The sequence below is a fragment of the Eucalyptus grandis genome, chromosome 7 (genome assembly GCF_016545825.1).
Source record: "Eucalyptus grandis isolate ANBG69807.140 chromosome 7, ASM1654582v1, whole genome shotgun sequence".
NCBI lineage: Eukaryota > Viridiplantae > Streptophyta > Magnoliopsida > Myrtales > Myrtaceae > Eucalyptus > Eucalyptus grandis.
Window position 1 is genome coordinate 29,140,499 of NC_052618.1, and position 14,608 is coordinate 29,155,106.

Consider the following 14,608-nt stretch of genomic DNA (forward strand, 5'->3'; position numbering starts at 1 on the left):
TAGTAGGTGCAAACCAACTGTAGCTACACCTAAGGTATTAAAAGTAATTATTTTGAGGAATGATAATGACTTTTTGAACCATCAAATCTTATTAATTGGAGATTCCTGAGAGCAAAGAGAAAAGAAGAAGAAGAAAGAAACATCTAGAATTACTTAAACTAAATGATAGGTAGTATTCAAGCATGAATACAAAAAACAAGCACAAATATTCAACATAGTAGAAATAAGCATCATACGCATTTAATCTTCTTTTGTTGCATCGTCTCCAAATACACCACATGAGACATGAGACACAGCGGTGCAGTACTCCAAGATTTTTTTGAGATAAAACCAGCACTATAATTTGGGGAAAACATGTTTTACTAGTCATTTAACCAGACTCACGCAAAAGACATCACATGCAAGGACACATACTCACATATGGTGCACACCTTCTTTTTGCATTTGGCCATACACACATATATACACACACTTGGATCCAAAAATGTACACATGTGAATTGTAGTGTGAATGTCACCCCTATTTAATGGTTCCAACTATAAGCTAACGTAAAAAATCTCATCCAATTTTTTTCTTGAAAATTTGCTCCTCTTCAAGCATAGTGAACTGTGGATAGTGGACACAAATGTCCATATCACTAGCAGGTGTTTTTCACCCATGTAGTGCCACAGCTACCACTTGCTAGTTGCAACTACCGTTTTGCTCGCAATATAATCATAAACCCCATGGAAAGTGTCATTCCCTAAGAAAGCGCTAAGGTCTAGTCCTACTTCCCATTATGCAAAACCACATCAAATAAAGCAAAAGGGTACTTTCATATGCACATGAACATTATCTAAGCGGGGGATTCACTACTCCAAAATACTCATGAATACTCTAGAAATTAACATTCTATTTTCAATTGATAATTTGATTTCAAATAGTATAAAGTGCTTAACTTAGTGCTTCACCAAAGTTTCCATAACAAATATAAGGCAAAATGGTCAATTGAGGTGGAAATTCTTATCATGAGATGAAAATTTAAGGGTTCAGAAAATTTCAAAAAGCAAGCAATCATACCTTAAAATACCAACTATAATTCGAAGACTTATATATAGTTAGAGTAACCCATATTCCAATAAAACCGTCACTCTTAGAGAAAAGAAATAACGAAGCTATGCTAATAATGGAGACCAAAACCTGGATACAGAAACCTATTAGAAAAGAGTCAGCATATTTGAAAGTCACAAGAATTGGATAAATAAGGTCTTGATAGTAGAGATTTATGGGCTTGCAAAATAGGCAAGTTGATGTTCCAATATTGACGCCATCAAAGACAAGCCAAGGAATTGATAGGTTGTGTAGTTGCAGCAAACTATCATGCACATAAAAGTATTTGCTCTTTAAATTGCCCCATTGTTTCCGACAAATTGTTTCCAAACAAACTCTTAATTCCTGATGGGCATTCAAGATGACTATTTAAGCGCATCCTAAACTGGCCTCCCGGCGGAGAGAGTTTGTCTGGAAACAATTTGTTGAAAACAATGGGGCAATTCAGAGAGGAGATGCTCTTTATGTGCATAACAGTTTGTTGCAACTACACAACTCCTCAATTTCTTGGCTTGTCTTTGGTGGCATCGATGTTAGAGCATCGGATTTTTGCCTATTTGGCATGTTCGCCTACTTGGCATTTTCCATGCATGGCAAACTCATAAATCTCTACTACCAACACTTATTTTTATCTAGTTCTTGTGACTTCCAAATATGTTGACTCTTCGCTAATAAGTTTTTGTATCCAGGTTTTGATCTTCATTATTAGCATTGCTTCGTTATTCCTTCTTTCTAAGAGTGACGATTTTATTGGAATATGGGTCATTCTAAATATATAAGTTTTTGAACTATAGCTAGTATTTCAAGGTATGATTGCTCGCTTTTTAAAATTTTTCCAAAGAACCCTTTCATTTTCATCTTATGATAAGAATTTCAACCTCAATTAACCATCTTGCCTAATATTTGTTATGGAGAACTTTGAAGAAGCAAGTTAAGCACCTTACAATTTGGAATCAATTTACCAACTAAAAATAGAATGTTAATTTTTAGTATTCGTGAGTATTTTTGAGTTGTGAATCCCTTTGCTTGGATAATGTTCATGAGCATGTGAAAGTACCATTTTGCTTTATTTGATGTGATTTTGCATAATGGGAACTAGGAATAGACCTTGGCACTTTCTCAGGGAAGGACATCTTCCATGGGGTTTATAATTACACTACAAGCAAAAGATAGATCGTGTTCAAGCAATCAAACAAAATATTGGAGGGAAAAAAAAAGGCATCAGTAGAAATACTAGAATACAAGTCAAATTTCATCTTACAAAGTGACCTACCAAGTTGGAAAATTACTTGTTTTGACCAAAAATGAGGATACTATTTGTCATACTATTCTTATGAACAACTATAAAATGATGTCTTCTCGACTAGCTGAGTGCCAACTTGTCTTTTTCACAGTCAAGGATTTATCAACCCATGAAAAATGGTATCAGGGCATAATCCCTCCAATAGATATGGTAATTCAAGGAATTCTTGTGGTCTACCTAATCCTATGATGGCGAAGAGTGAATTGCCAAAGCAAAAGGGGCTCAGACAAGGTATGAGTCTTGGCTTACTTCTTGAAAGACAATGGGAGTACAGGAAGAAACCGAATTGCTCATTGAATAGAAAAAAAAGGTTCTCGGATCAATTGGCAAATCTCGAGATGGGTTTGCTACCACATTTTGAACAAGGGAGAAACCTTCGTTGGTCCACTAAGATCAAGCTTAGTAGGAGAAAGAGGGTGCTACGAAAAGTGCAGTTGGCTCAAAATGCCACACTTAGCAGGGAGAACACAAATGACCAAAGATACCCAAGTAGCTTTGATCAGCGGAAGACACTAATGGAGTGTAGTGGCTTGTTTGTTGGGTGAGCGTCCACCATTCATGTAAGACCCGATCGAGCAACATTTATGGTACTGAAGCGACTCAAGGAAGCGACTAAACAGCCTACAACAAAGGTGTTGTGGAACTAAATAGGGGAGAATGTCACGGACCGAATTCTCCCATACTCATATACCCTTGAGAGTGGAACTTTGTGGCGTCAAGGTGAAGAGCAAGTGATGTAGACGGGATGATACAATTGGTTCATGGAAGTGGCGTTAGGACGTTTGTCTAAGAGTACTAAGATTGAACAATTATAACTCTAGAAACTCCAAAGGCGGGGTTAGCCTCCCATGCACAAATTGGTCAAAAGCTTATGTACTCTCCTTATGAGGCCATAGCAAGCCAAAACCAATTGTCATGCCTAAAATGTTTCGTGCATCTTGCTCAAGGGTTTGAATGCTCGAGCTAAGCTGGTCGTAGTATGGCATAATACAAGGATGCTATTCATCATACTATTCTTAGGAACAACTATAGAATGAAGGCTAGCTTGATGTCTTCTTGACTTGCTAGACACCGCATGGCTTATTATGTGGTCAAGGATCTGCTAGCCCATGACTCATGTATCTTTTTCTCTTAAACAACAAACACTCTAATGGAATAAATATTATAATAAGCTCACATACCTCACTTCCCAGTCCGTTTTATCCTCATAACCCCAACTGATGACTTGAACAGCCTCTTTAAGAAGGGTTTCTGGAGTTGTAGATTGAGGAACGCCACCATTCCCCATAAATGTACAGGCCACAAAGACAGTAGACTGACCAAACCTCTTCTCCAGGCTCATTTGCGACACAAGCAATGACTTTTCATCATCAAATCCAGCACCTATGAATATGAAAATAAAATGTAAGCCAGAGAGGTTCTAATATAAATGTTAAAGCTCCTTACAGCATTATAAGTCTCAAGCAGAAGATTAACACTATCACCTGAAATGAACTGTTCGATATTTAATAGCTCTTACACACAGGAGCAGCATTAAAATGGATAGTGAGCAGGATTGCCAACATGAACTATTAAAGCATATTAGCAAGGTCTCAATGAAATAAGTGATTGATGAAACTGGGTAAAATCCAAGAAAAGAAAACATTTAGAAAAACCTAAGAAACTACATTACTGAAAGAATATAGAAATTGCATGAACTATTAAAGCATATTAGCAAGGTCTCAATGAAATAAGTGATTGATGAAACTGGGTAAAATCCAAGAAAAGAAAACATTTAGAAAAACCTAAGAAACTACATTACTGAAAGAATATAGAAATTGCATCGTCGTAAGAATCCCGAGTCATCAGGGACAAAAGTCGTCCTCAGGCAAGAGTGTCAAAACCTCAAGGGCCACTATTAAATGAGGCTACATTCCAGATCTCAAGGCCTCACTAACTTGTGTACCACTCTCTGCTGTTGACCAGTCAATTGTTATGGAGGTTGCAAGGAAGTTTCCAGCCAAATTTGAATGATCCAAGAGATAGCTAGATCTGTACCTTCAACAACCTCTTCTATATCTTGCAGGCTGAAGATAGGCACAGTTGGAACTACATGTTTGCCACTTATTGTCAAAAACCTTTTTACTTCATCTTGCTTTCTTTCGTGATCCACCACAGAGAGAAGACAGGAATCCTCACTTTCTATGCTTTGGCTTATGAGGAGCTTCATAACCATATAAGGCTGTTCCATTGAACATACGCCCAGTTCCAACATAAACAAGACCTTGGATGCCATCCAAACCTCTTAAGCTTGTCCAGATCATAAGACAGAATGTCCGCCTAATGAGTTATGCAAGGAAGCTGAAGAGTGTTTTGATCTTAGTCCACAACAAAAGAACTCGCTTCAGTGGAGGACGTGATTCTGATGTCAGTGCAAGTAGCAATCTTGGACATAACATAAGAAAATGTATTTTAATGAAGAGACAAAGAGCCTAAACCAAAGAACACAATATCGCGGTTGGTGTATCTGTCATTTCTGTCAACACCGTCATATCTCTTTGGAAATTGAACATGACACACATGTTTCCCAAGGTTATGATCCATCAAGAAATACATGGCTTCTCTCAATGCTTTACTGTTGTTTATGTAGTGATGACAATCAAGATTCAACAAGAAAGGTCCATTAGTGAGGACAGCTGAGTCTCTCACCTAAATATAAAATAAGACAAAAGGTAAGGAAAGCATGAAAGCATCGACATCCATAATTAACAGACATATCTACTCACAAAAGCATTCATGGCACCAGCTTTCTTGTGATGTTGGAAGCCCAGACGTTTTCACAAGAAACATAGATCAAACGTGGCAACTCATTACCCTTAGCATCAAGACCTCCACTTCGCCCTAAGAAAACATGACAGCAGGCGAGTAATGCAAATGTTTTAGTAAGAAAAAAAATTGCTGCTTTCAGGATCCAGGAACCACAGTTTTACCCGTATCATAACTGAGTCAAGAGAACTTGGATGTGGAGTCATGGCCTTTAATACGCAGCACGATAGGAAACAAGAGAAATCTGCCACAGACAATGATATTCATGAGAAGAGAACTTTATAAAATGGAACCATAAGATCTTAAGATATGCAAACTTTATATAATAACCTGGAATTTTTTATAAGTTTCATACTTATTTATCGTGAGAGCTCCACTCCATCAAATTTAGTAATAGAAGTTAAATGATACTATTATCCAATTGACAACATCACAAATGTCGCATTGTACCCAGAAAAAAAGAAGCATTATCCAAAAAACATAAAGTATTCCAAGTAGCATTTCGGCTCTTGTGAGTTCCTGATGTATACTTGCATTATCGAAGAGAAAAAAGTTAAGAAACTAATCCATTGTGTTACTTTAGGAAGGCAAATTCATGGAGTGGATATAATCACAAACTTTAAGTCAGTCGATACGTAATCATCATTATTGTAACTTTCTGATAAGTATCAGTAAATCAGATAATATATTTCAAATTGATTATGAAGAGAATGCAACAAATTGAAACAGAAAAGAAAAAAAGAATCAGGGCCTATCAAGAAATAACTTCCCATACAATAAAAGTTTTAAAGCTTTCACTTTTTGTTGCTGAAGTAATTTGGGTGGAGGAGAAGATTTCCGATGAAAATTTATGTTATGGTTGGTGGCATATGAGGCTCAGTGGCAGCACCATTGAACTCTGAGAGAGAGAGAGAGAGAGAGAGAGAGAGAGAGAGAGAGAGAGATTGCTGTGTTGCTACCCCATAGTTTAACTACAAATTAACCTGAATCAATCCGTGGTGGGTACGATTTTATGAGCTCAATCACAATATCAGATACATTCCAAAAATTATAAATTGACCTGAATCATTCTGGGGCAGTCCCTCGTATTTTTTCCAGGCCATGGAGTCCCATCTTGCATTATCCATCCTTCCTCGGGAACCTTCTGTGCCTTGGCAACAAGTCCACTTATGAGGACTTTAAATTCTCATACTCTCTGCTATACATGAAACTGTAAACATGTCACATCGATGCAATGTACAAAGGGATTGCAAAACACTATCAAGATTCTGATCTAAACTCATGCATTCATAGCTTTGTGATCTTTGACAAAGACGGATGACCTTTGTCTTTCAAGTAGTCGATTTTTGGAGCGAAGCACCATTCGGGGGCTCAAGGCTTAAGGCTTTATGCTATGCTTCTTACAAAAGGAACCCTTTCCTTGCGAACTCTGATGTTCCAGAAGGGACCTCGAAAGTTAACATAGTAGCTCCATCGTTGGATACATAGCATGAGACCTTGTCAACTGGGTAGTCAACTGCAAGAACGAAGAATGCTGTATTTGCTGTCACTAGAGGATGTTCTTTAGTGGGTTGACAGTACCGACAACAGCAGCTAACTGTGATGGTTCTCCTTCTCCGTCGTGCCTATATCCATGTAAAGTTTCACAAAAAATTCTGATCTGACAAAACAAGTTGGTGATAAGAAAAACCTAAGTTACCAGATTCATGAAGTAGTGATACTACTAATTGCTAGTCTGTCGAGATACGTTTAATGGTTTACCAGAAACCACTTTGGGAACTGATCCAATATCGAAGAAATTGCAAACCAAACCTCACATATCACAGATATTAACCACAGAGCGTAGGCATTGGTCACAGGATTTGTTGTTCGGTAGCCTGGCTTTGTCATTCCCACAGAATAAGAAAAATATTTATGCGAAATGCAGCCAAGGACTGAACACGACTAACAGATTGAACGATTTATTAAAAAGTAGTGACAGTTACATTATTACACCGGTACTTATAGATACTAATGGAAAGCATGCGTCGGGAAATTTTTTGAGAATTTCTAGCAATTCGATATATGTTGACAGCTTTTTTGGTTGAAAACAGAGACAACCACATAATTAAGAAACATCAACAAAGGAAAAGTTAGTGAAAATGGTCAGCGTCACTTTTAGCTCGACACGTGCCAAATTCGACTGTAGGAAATACTAAGCCAAAAAAAGAAGAAGACTAAGCTTAATATCGTAGAGACTCACAGTAAAGAGTCATCCACAAGCGCATCGGTGCTTGGCATTGACATCACCACCTCCTCTTTCAGAAGTAGCCTGGGCAGTGCTCATTGGAGCTATATTCTTCTCTTGCTTCATTTTCCAGCCATCAACCCTTTCCTTCCAGGCAACATTGTTCAGTCCTGATGAATCAAATTCCCTCAATGGGTCACCCTATTGTTAGCTGCATTGCCAGTACCACATAACCAATATGCGCCATACCTAGGGTTTACAACCATGTAGAGACAAGGGTGTCTGTGAATAACATTAGCATCAGCTACAGAAGGTAGAGAATGGATGCGCTTCCCAGCATCAACATCAGGAGATGTCACAGAGAGGCGTTCAGGTGAAGCAGCAGATAACTTCCCAGAAACCTGAATCGTGGTAAACGATGCAAAGACATGTTTAATTCTAAAACAACGGCAACGTGAAAACCAGCACCCCCAAGCTCAAATAATGTAACTTTTGGCCACTTGTAAGTCGAGGAATACGATTGTGAGAAACCTCCATATCAAATTTGGGGCACTTGCATCCTCCTTCTCTCCGTACCACGTGTGCTGACCCGAGATGTGTTCTTCGGTCTTCCGGTTTGGATTTTGATTTCCTAAGTAATCAAAATCTCTCCCAAAAACATCAATCGGCATCTTCTTCTTGGTCACCAAAAATAGCAGGACTTCCTGGAAAGAACAACTACAGCATAAAAGGAACCGCAGAGACTAATGGAGTTGCGAGAAAATCAATAGCATTACACGAATCACAAACAACTTCAATTCCTATTAAAAAAAAAAAAATCGCGGAAACGGATCACTCCTTTGCAGAAAAATCTCACGTGAGCATGAAGGTCTCGAAAAATCAAATTAATTCAGTGATCGCAAGTTCCTTTCTAAAATGTCCCGAAAGCTTGAGATCGAAGTACATGCGGATGGTGCATGGTGCACGGCACGCAGAAGCAAAGAAACTAGCAGACCTTTAATCAGAAAACTAACTGCAGATCAATATTCCACATCATACTTTGAAAGAACGCCATGGCTGTCCAGTTGCTTAGAATGGCCTTATGCCCCTGATCCAATCCAGTAATGACGATCACCGATGAGATTTCAAGCGCGGACAAATGAGAGGAGAAGAAGAGAATCGTGGGACGTTAAGATGAGAATCGTGGGACGTTACGTGGACAGTGGCCTTATGCTCTGCTCTAGTAGCAGACCGAAACCTGGTCAAAAGCACAACCGCAATCTCCGACCTTCTCGGTCGTTTGGAAACCAGAGCATCGTGGGACGTTACGTGGACAGTGGAGAGAGACATGAAAAACCGAGATGCTCGGTAACCGTAAGTTATCTTTTGGATACCCGGCAAGATCAGACTCGCTCTGATTTTATAAATAGAAAAAGCCACAAAAAAATCTCAAATTTTATCCACTATAACTTATTTACCCCAAATTTTATGTTAACAAACTATAAACTTGTATATGTAGGATATACTTACCTCCATCAAGTTTCCATAAATAAACATCATCAAAAATCTACTTACATGGACACCTAAAAGCAAACGGTATTGACATAGTAAGTGAAATAAAAATGGTGTTATTTTAACTAAAAAATTATGGGGTAGAACTTAAATGGATGGTAAATGTGTCACATAGCTACAAATTTTGAATATTTCATGTTACAAGAAAAAGTTTAAAGCAAATGTGTTATAGTGGCTATAGTTTGAGACTTTTGGTAGCTTATTCCCTTTATGAAAGCTTCCAATTCTTAGATTTACAGTACATTTGTTGAATATACTGTAGCATATGTGAAACATGGAGCTCTCTGGAGTGCTAATGTTGATGGATTATTAGGATGCGTTTGTTTCGCGAAAAATGAATCATTTAAAATGATAGTTCGTATCACTTAAAAAAAATAATGGACGAAAAAGTATATTTATTGTCTAAAGAAAATATTTAAATATATATTTTAATTGATAATGAAAATTTTTTCATTCATTAATTATTTCAAGTAATATAAATGATATTTTTAAAAAATAAATAAATTATTTATTTTTAGCCAAACAAATGGAATCTTGATTCATGATTTTATTTGAGGGTTGGAAACCTCATTTCACACTTCTAAAAGTGCAGTGAGTTAAATCATATGAACTTTATATGCAGAACTAGATGTTAAAATGTGAACTTTAGTTCCTGAAAAGTTCGCTACATTTTCAAAAGATATGAATTACTCATCCTTCTTTTCCAAATTTCTATTTCGGCTACATTGTTACTGCACAAGGACATTAATTAAAAATTACAATACAAAAATGTGTCTTCATAGAAGATTTAAATTAATGAAATCTTCCGTATGGAGAAAAACCAAATCTAATCCACTAAGCATGAAGACGAGAAGGACAAGTCACTACATGACTATCCAGATATATGCTTGATAGAAATTTTGAGCACATTTTGTTAGCTTATACTTTTCAGAAAATAGTTGTTCAACATGGTATTGTAGCTTCGGGTGAAGGGTTTGAATCTTTGTACTCCCTCTTGTTGTCATTAAGTCTGTCACAATCGTTTGCCCTCTGGCAATTATTTGATGTGGTTGTCGCTACATTCTATGTCATTATATAAGATAGCTTAAACACCAAAGGGAGTACTAAGACGTATACAACCCTGATATACAATGCTAATACGTTTCCCCATACCTCAAACTTTTGGGAGTAACAGTTGATCAACAATGACTAATTTCTAACTAGGAGGATTTGACCGTGTCAAAAAGCATGCTTAACCAAGAACAGTTTTTGCAAAAATTATTGCTTATAACATCAGCATCAGAGTTACAGACCCAAAAAAAAAAAAAAAAAATCAGCGTCAGAGTTTTACAAAGTGTGAAGATTAAGAAATCACCATTAGCATGGAAACAACAATTTATAGACCGAAGTTGCTTAACCATGACAAATTTAAGCCTATGCTTTGTAACTAGAATCATTAATACCCTTTTTTCATAGGAAAAACCTGAATTGCAAAAAAATACCTCACTCTCATTACTACAAGCATGTTAGATTTGACTTTTAACTACCTTTCAGTGCCATAACATGCTAAGACAAGCAAAAACACTCTAAAAGAAGTAATGAAATTCTGGATTTCCTCTTGTGAATAATTGTAAAAGGCATTATAATAATATTGATAGAAACTTCAAGTTTAGCAGGTTATACATGGAAAGAGTCATACCTGTGGTCCTTGGCGTTGTGATGGTATCTTAGCAAGAAGCTCTTCCATGGGAGTCAGTGGAGCAGTTGTTTCAGCAATCACTTCCACCACTTTACAGTATGAAAGGCCACAGTTTTTGGCCATGACTGCCATGAGTTCTGCCACCTGAAATAGTAAATCAGAAATGCCTTTCCTACCATTGGCAATGTTGAAAATGTGTGACACTATCCCTGAGAACATTTTCCCCACAAGTCCTGCAAGGGTGGAAATCTTTTTCATTCAAAACAGAGAATAAATATTTGCAGTATTTATTCAGAATGCAAACTGAAACGCTAGCAAAAACAGTAAAAGTGACTCCTCAATTCATCATTTTTGAGGTAAATTTTAACAAGTGCAAGACCTCATACATATACTATTAATTCAGACAGATCTGCAAAGCAGTAAGGACCAGGAGTTGAAATGATAGAACAAACCTGATACACCTAAAAGGTGATATGAAATAGATTAAAAACAGAACATACAATGTGTGGAACTTTGTCCTGCCACTGCCAATAAGCCTAAACATCGTGCAAAAACAACAACAATAAATGAAGCCTCATCCCACTAAATAGGATCAGCTATATGAATCTTAGATCTCTTGCAAAGATGCAAAAAATTTATTCAGAATGTTGCTTGGCCCATCTGCTTCACTCACCCAGACCAAAAGCAAACAAAATAGATCTCCTAGCAAAGTTTTATGCATATTCAGAAAATAATATCTTTACTTTCTTTAAAGTTATATACCGTTTGGTTTTTTCCTTCAGTAAAAAAGAAATGTCTTCAGTTTCTTGATAGCTAGAAAGTCTAAAATTGCTTGCTGACTTATGCATATGCAAATAAACTTGACAACTTTACCTGAAGGTTTGAAACTTGGCCTCCAAATAAAGTATCTTCCTCTGACAGAGTAATATTATGAGTTTCTTTATAAGCATCAGTAGGCCGCTCCATTTCCCCTGGCCTCACTATCTGAATTAACACTTGTAGATTAGTAAGATTATTCAAAAACTGTGTTCAACTGAAAAGTTGATTCAAGAAATACTCACAGTGTAAGGAGTACCACTGGCTATAAGTGCTTCTTCAGCTTTTCTTTTCCAGATTAACACTCCCCAGAACAAACTTAAGGGGCAAGAAAGCAGTAAATAGATCATGTTTAAATATCTTTATGAATAGAGAATAGTCTCACAAAAGAAAAAAAAAAAGCCCACTTACTTCAGTATAGCCGCAGGAAATCCGACCTTGTTTGTTCCCAAAGATGAAACCATGATGAAGTGGTTAACTTTGGCCGAAGTTGCTGTCCAAACAGAGATAACACAATTTGATGGAGCCAACTTCAAGAGAAGGCACATATTAAAACTACAGTTCTCTTTCATAAAGTTTAGTCAAATTCAGTTTCACCAAGTTATTTTAATAAATGTAAAAGATCCAATAAAGATTTTGCAAATTGCTTCCTCAATTCTCCTGGCCAAGTCTTCATTTGTTACTCTTGTAGTTGAATGATCTTACTTTACGCAAAAACCTAACGATCTAATTGTTGCATAAGAATCTTGAGGCACTAAAGAAAATGATCTTCGGTGGCCAGGACTCAAGTGACCCCCCTTGATTTTATGGACTTTATCTACCTGCATCAATGAGGTTCTTCGTAGCCATATAGTCAATTCTGTATGGGCCCGTCACATCAAAACTTCCTTTTCGCTTGCACCAATGCAGCATATAACCACAGAAGCATTGGCTAAGGCTGGCCTTATCTGATCTGGCTTCTCCAAGTCACATTCCACAACTTCAAGCTTCTCTTCAGCTGGGCTAAAAACCAGAAAATAGCCGTTATTTGTTATCACAGAGTATCTTATAAACAATAATGGATTTGTACTACTCTTCTTTCGTCTGAAAATTTCCTCTTTGAATTATTTAGAAAGAAAGAAACAGAACATAAATCCCAGCTTTCCATATTTTATTTTCTTACGTTTAAACCCCTCCTTCGTGTCATCCCCCTCAAACTTCTTCTGTTTGACACTCTGCAAGAAGTTTGTCATTAACTGAGTCATTATAGCAGGAAACTGGCAAGCTATGGAGAGCAAGTTCAGATCAACCAAACCTTCTACCTGCACAAGAGTTACTGCTCTTTTAGCACTTCGCACACCAGCTCTTACTCGATATCCTAATTTCAAAAGCTCCCTAAAGAAGAATCCATCCTCTTGATCAAACGAAAGTAAGGTATAAAACAGTTTGCATTGGAAGTGTAAGTTCTGGAAAGCAACCTCACAGTCCGTGATCCAACTTTTCCAGTGGCACCAGCAACAAATACAGGACCCTCATCTTTCTTATCAACATCACTTGGTATTGCTTCTGTTGTTGCAAAGCTCATTCTGGTTGCACCTAAGGGATTGATGAAAATTTTAATCATAATGCAGATAGCTACATAGGATAAGCCACGATACTTCCAATGAGGTTAGTACTATTAGTTTCAGGTCTGGCCAAAAGAAAACGATAATTGCATTAGTCTTGCTTCTCCAATTTTATTAATGACTTCAATATCTAGTCCTAAAAATGATGCCCAATCTATCGCCAGTGCAATATTGTGTACAAACAAGAGACCGATACATTCAGTAATGAAACAAATAAAAAAATGCATACAGCCTGACTGGGATGCATGAAATTCAAGTCGTGATTAAGAAATGGGAGCCTCCATTTCCAATTGCATGCCCATTTAAGCATTATGCCAATTAAATTTTGGTCTCTAACTGCAATCCTACACGCTAGAATTGAAGAATTGGCGTTCCTCACCTCACGGATCCATGATATCATCAACATACACTGCAGAAAGACTATTCATCATTTAACCCCCTTCAGCTTTAATGCTAGGAAAGTCGTGGTTGCAGACACATTCCAATATGCTCGCTAAGCATATCCTGAACCTATCACAAAAAGTTCTTGGTGGAGCAAGTTCATCAAGACCTGCAAAAACAGGTTGTGGTTAAGTTCATCATATACTTCTTCAGTATATGTAACATGATAATATTAGATTGAAACATAGACAATAGTGGCGGAAATACGGTTCGAGTCTTCTTCCGTCTAATTTTACCTTTCGGGCAGAGTTCCTTCTCTGACACTGTCAAAGGGAGGCTCCTCGCTAATTTCATGATCCCAAGAACTTGCAGATGAATAGAACGGAGACTGAAGCTTGGTATCGGGCTCTACGGCATCCCCTTCCATTTTAGCCTTGTCCTACATGAAAAATAAGATTTTCTTTAGCTAGCATACTAGGACAAAAATGCAGTTGTCATCAAATAAATATTTTCCTTAACATTGGCTTTGCCTTTTTCACAAACAAGGGTACAGCAGACTCATGGCTCCTATCTGCAAGACATCAGAAGTCTATATGCTGCATAAAGATGATGATTCAGCAGTCCATGCAGTGTAAAGTCTCCCATTTTCTTTCTTCAAAGTCAGTTTTAATTTCCAAATTAAGTTCCTGGATGAAACACATTATGACCTTCCATATCCCTCAAACTGTTCAAAAGTGCAAATCTCTAACCTTGAATTTCTTACATTCAGGTGATCAAACTTCAATGTATTAATGAAATAAGCAAAATGAAAAGACAGTATTACTACAGGAAACTTAAATAAATACGCACTATATGAAACAAGACATCTAGTTGGAAGTTCCACTTTATGTCTGTATGAACAGAAATTGTAGATGAAGTCAATGGATTGAGGAATATGACCAAAGAGAGGGGACCAAAGAAAATGGAAAGTAAAGCACAATGGCAATGCCTGTATCAGATAACTCCTCTCATATGGCGATTTTGGTTTGTTAAGGTAGGGCAAATTTGAGAATCCTAGACATTTGCAAGTGAAAAAAATGAATTCTATAGACTTGTTGAAAGAACTTTACCTCTAGTTCGTCAAGGCCCTTGACAACCCGCAGCTTAGAGCACCC

The 14,608-nt window shown here is 37.2% G+C and overlaps 1 long non-coding RNA gene and 1 pseudogene across 1 annotated transcript; both read right to left on the minus strand.

The window, feature by feature from the left end:
• Window positions 1-2,208: 2,208 nt before the first annotated feature.
• On the minus strand, window positions 2,209-8,478 carry LOC104420334 (annotated as a pseudogene).
• Window positions 8,479-11,714: 3,236 nt separating this feature from the next.
• On the minus strand, window positions 11,715-12,346 carry LOC120286120. Its single transcript, XR_005552883.1, has 3 exons — window positions 12,291-12,346; window positions 11,881-11,962; window positions 11,715-11,787 (listed from the first exon to the last, which is right to left on the minus strand). It is a non-coding gene; the product is annotated as an uncharacterized LOC120286120 (long non-coding RNA).
• Between the last annotated feature and the right edge of the window lie 2,262 nt (window positions 12,347-14,608).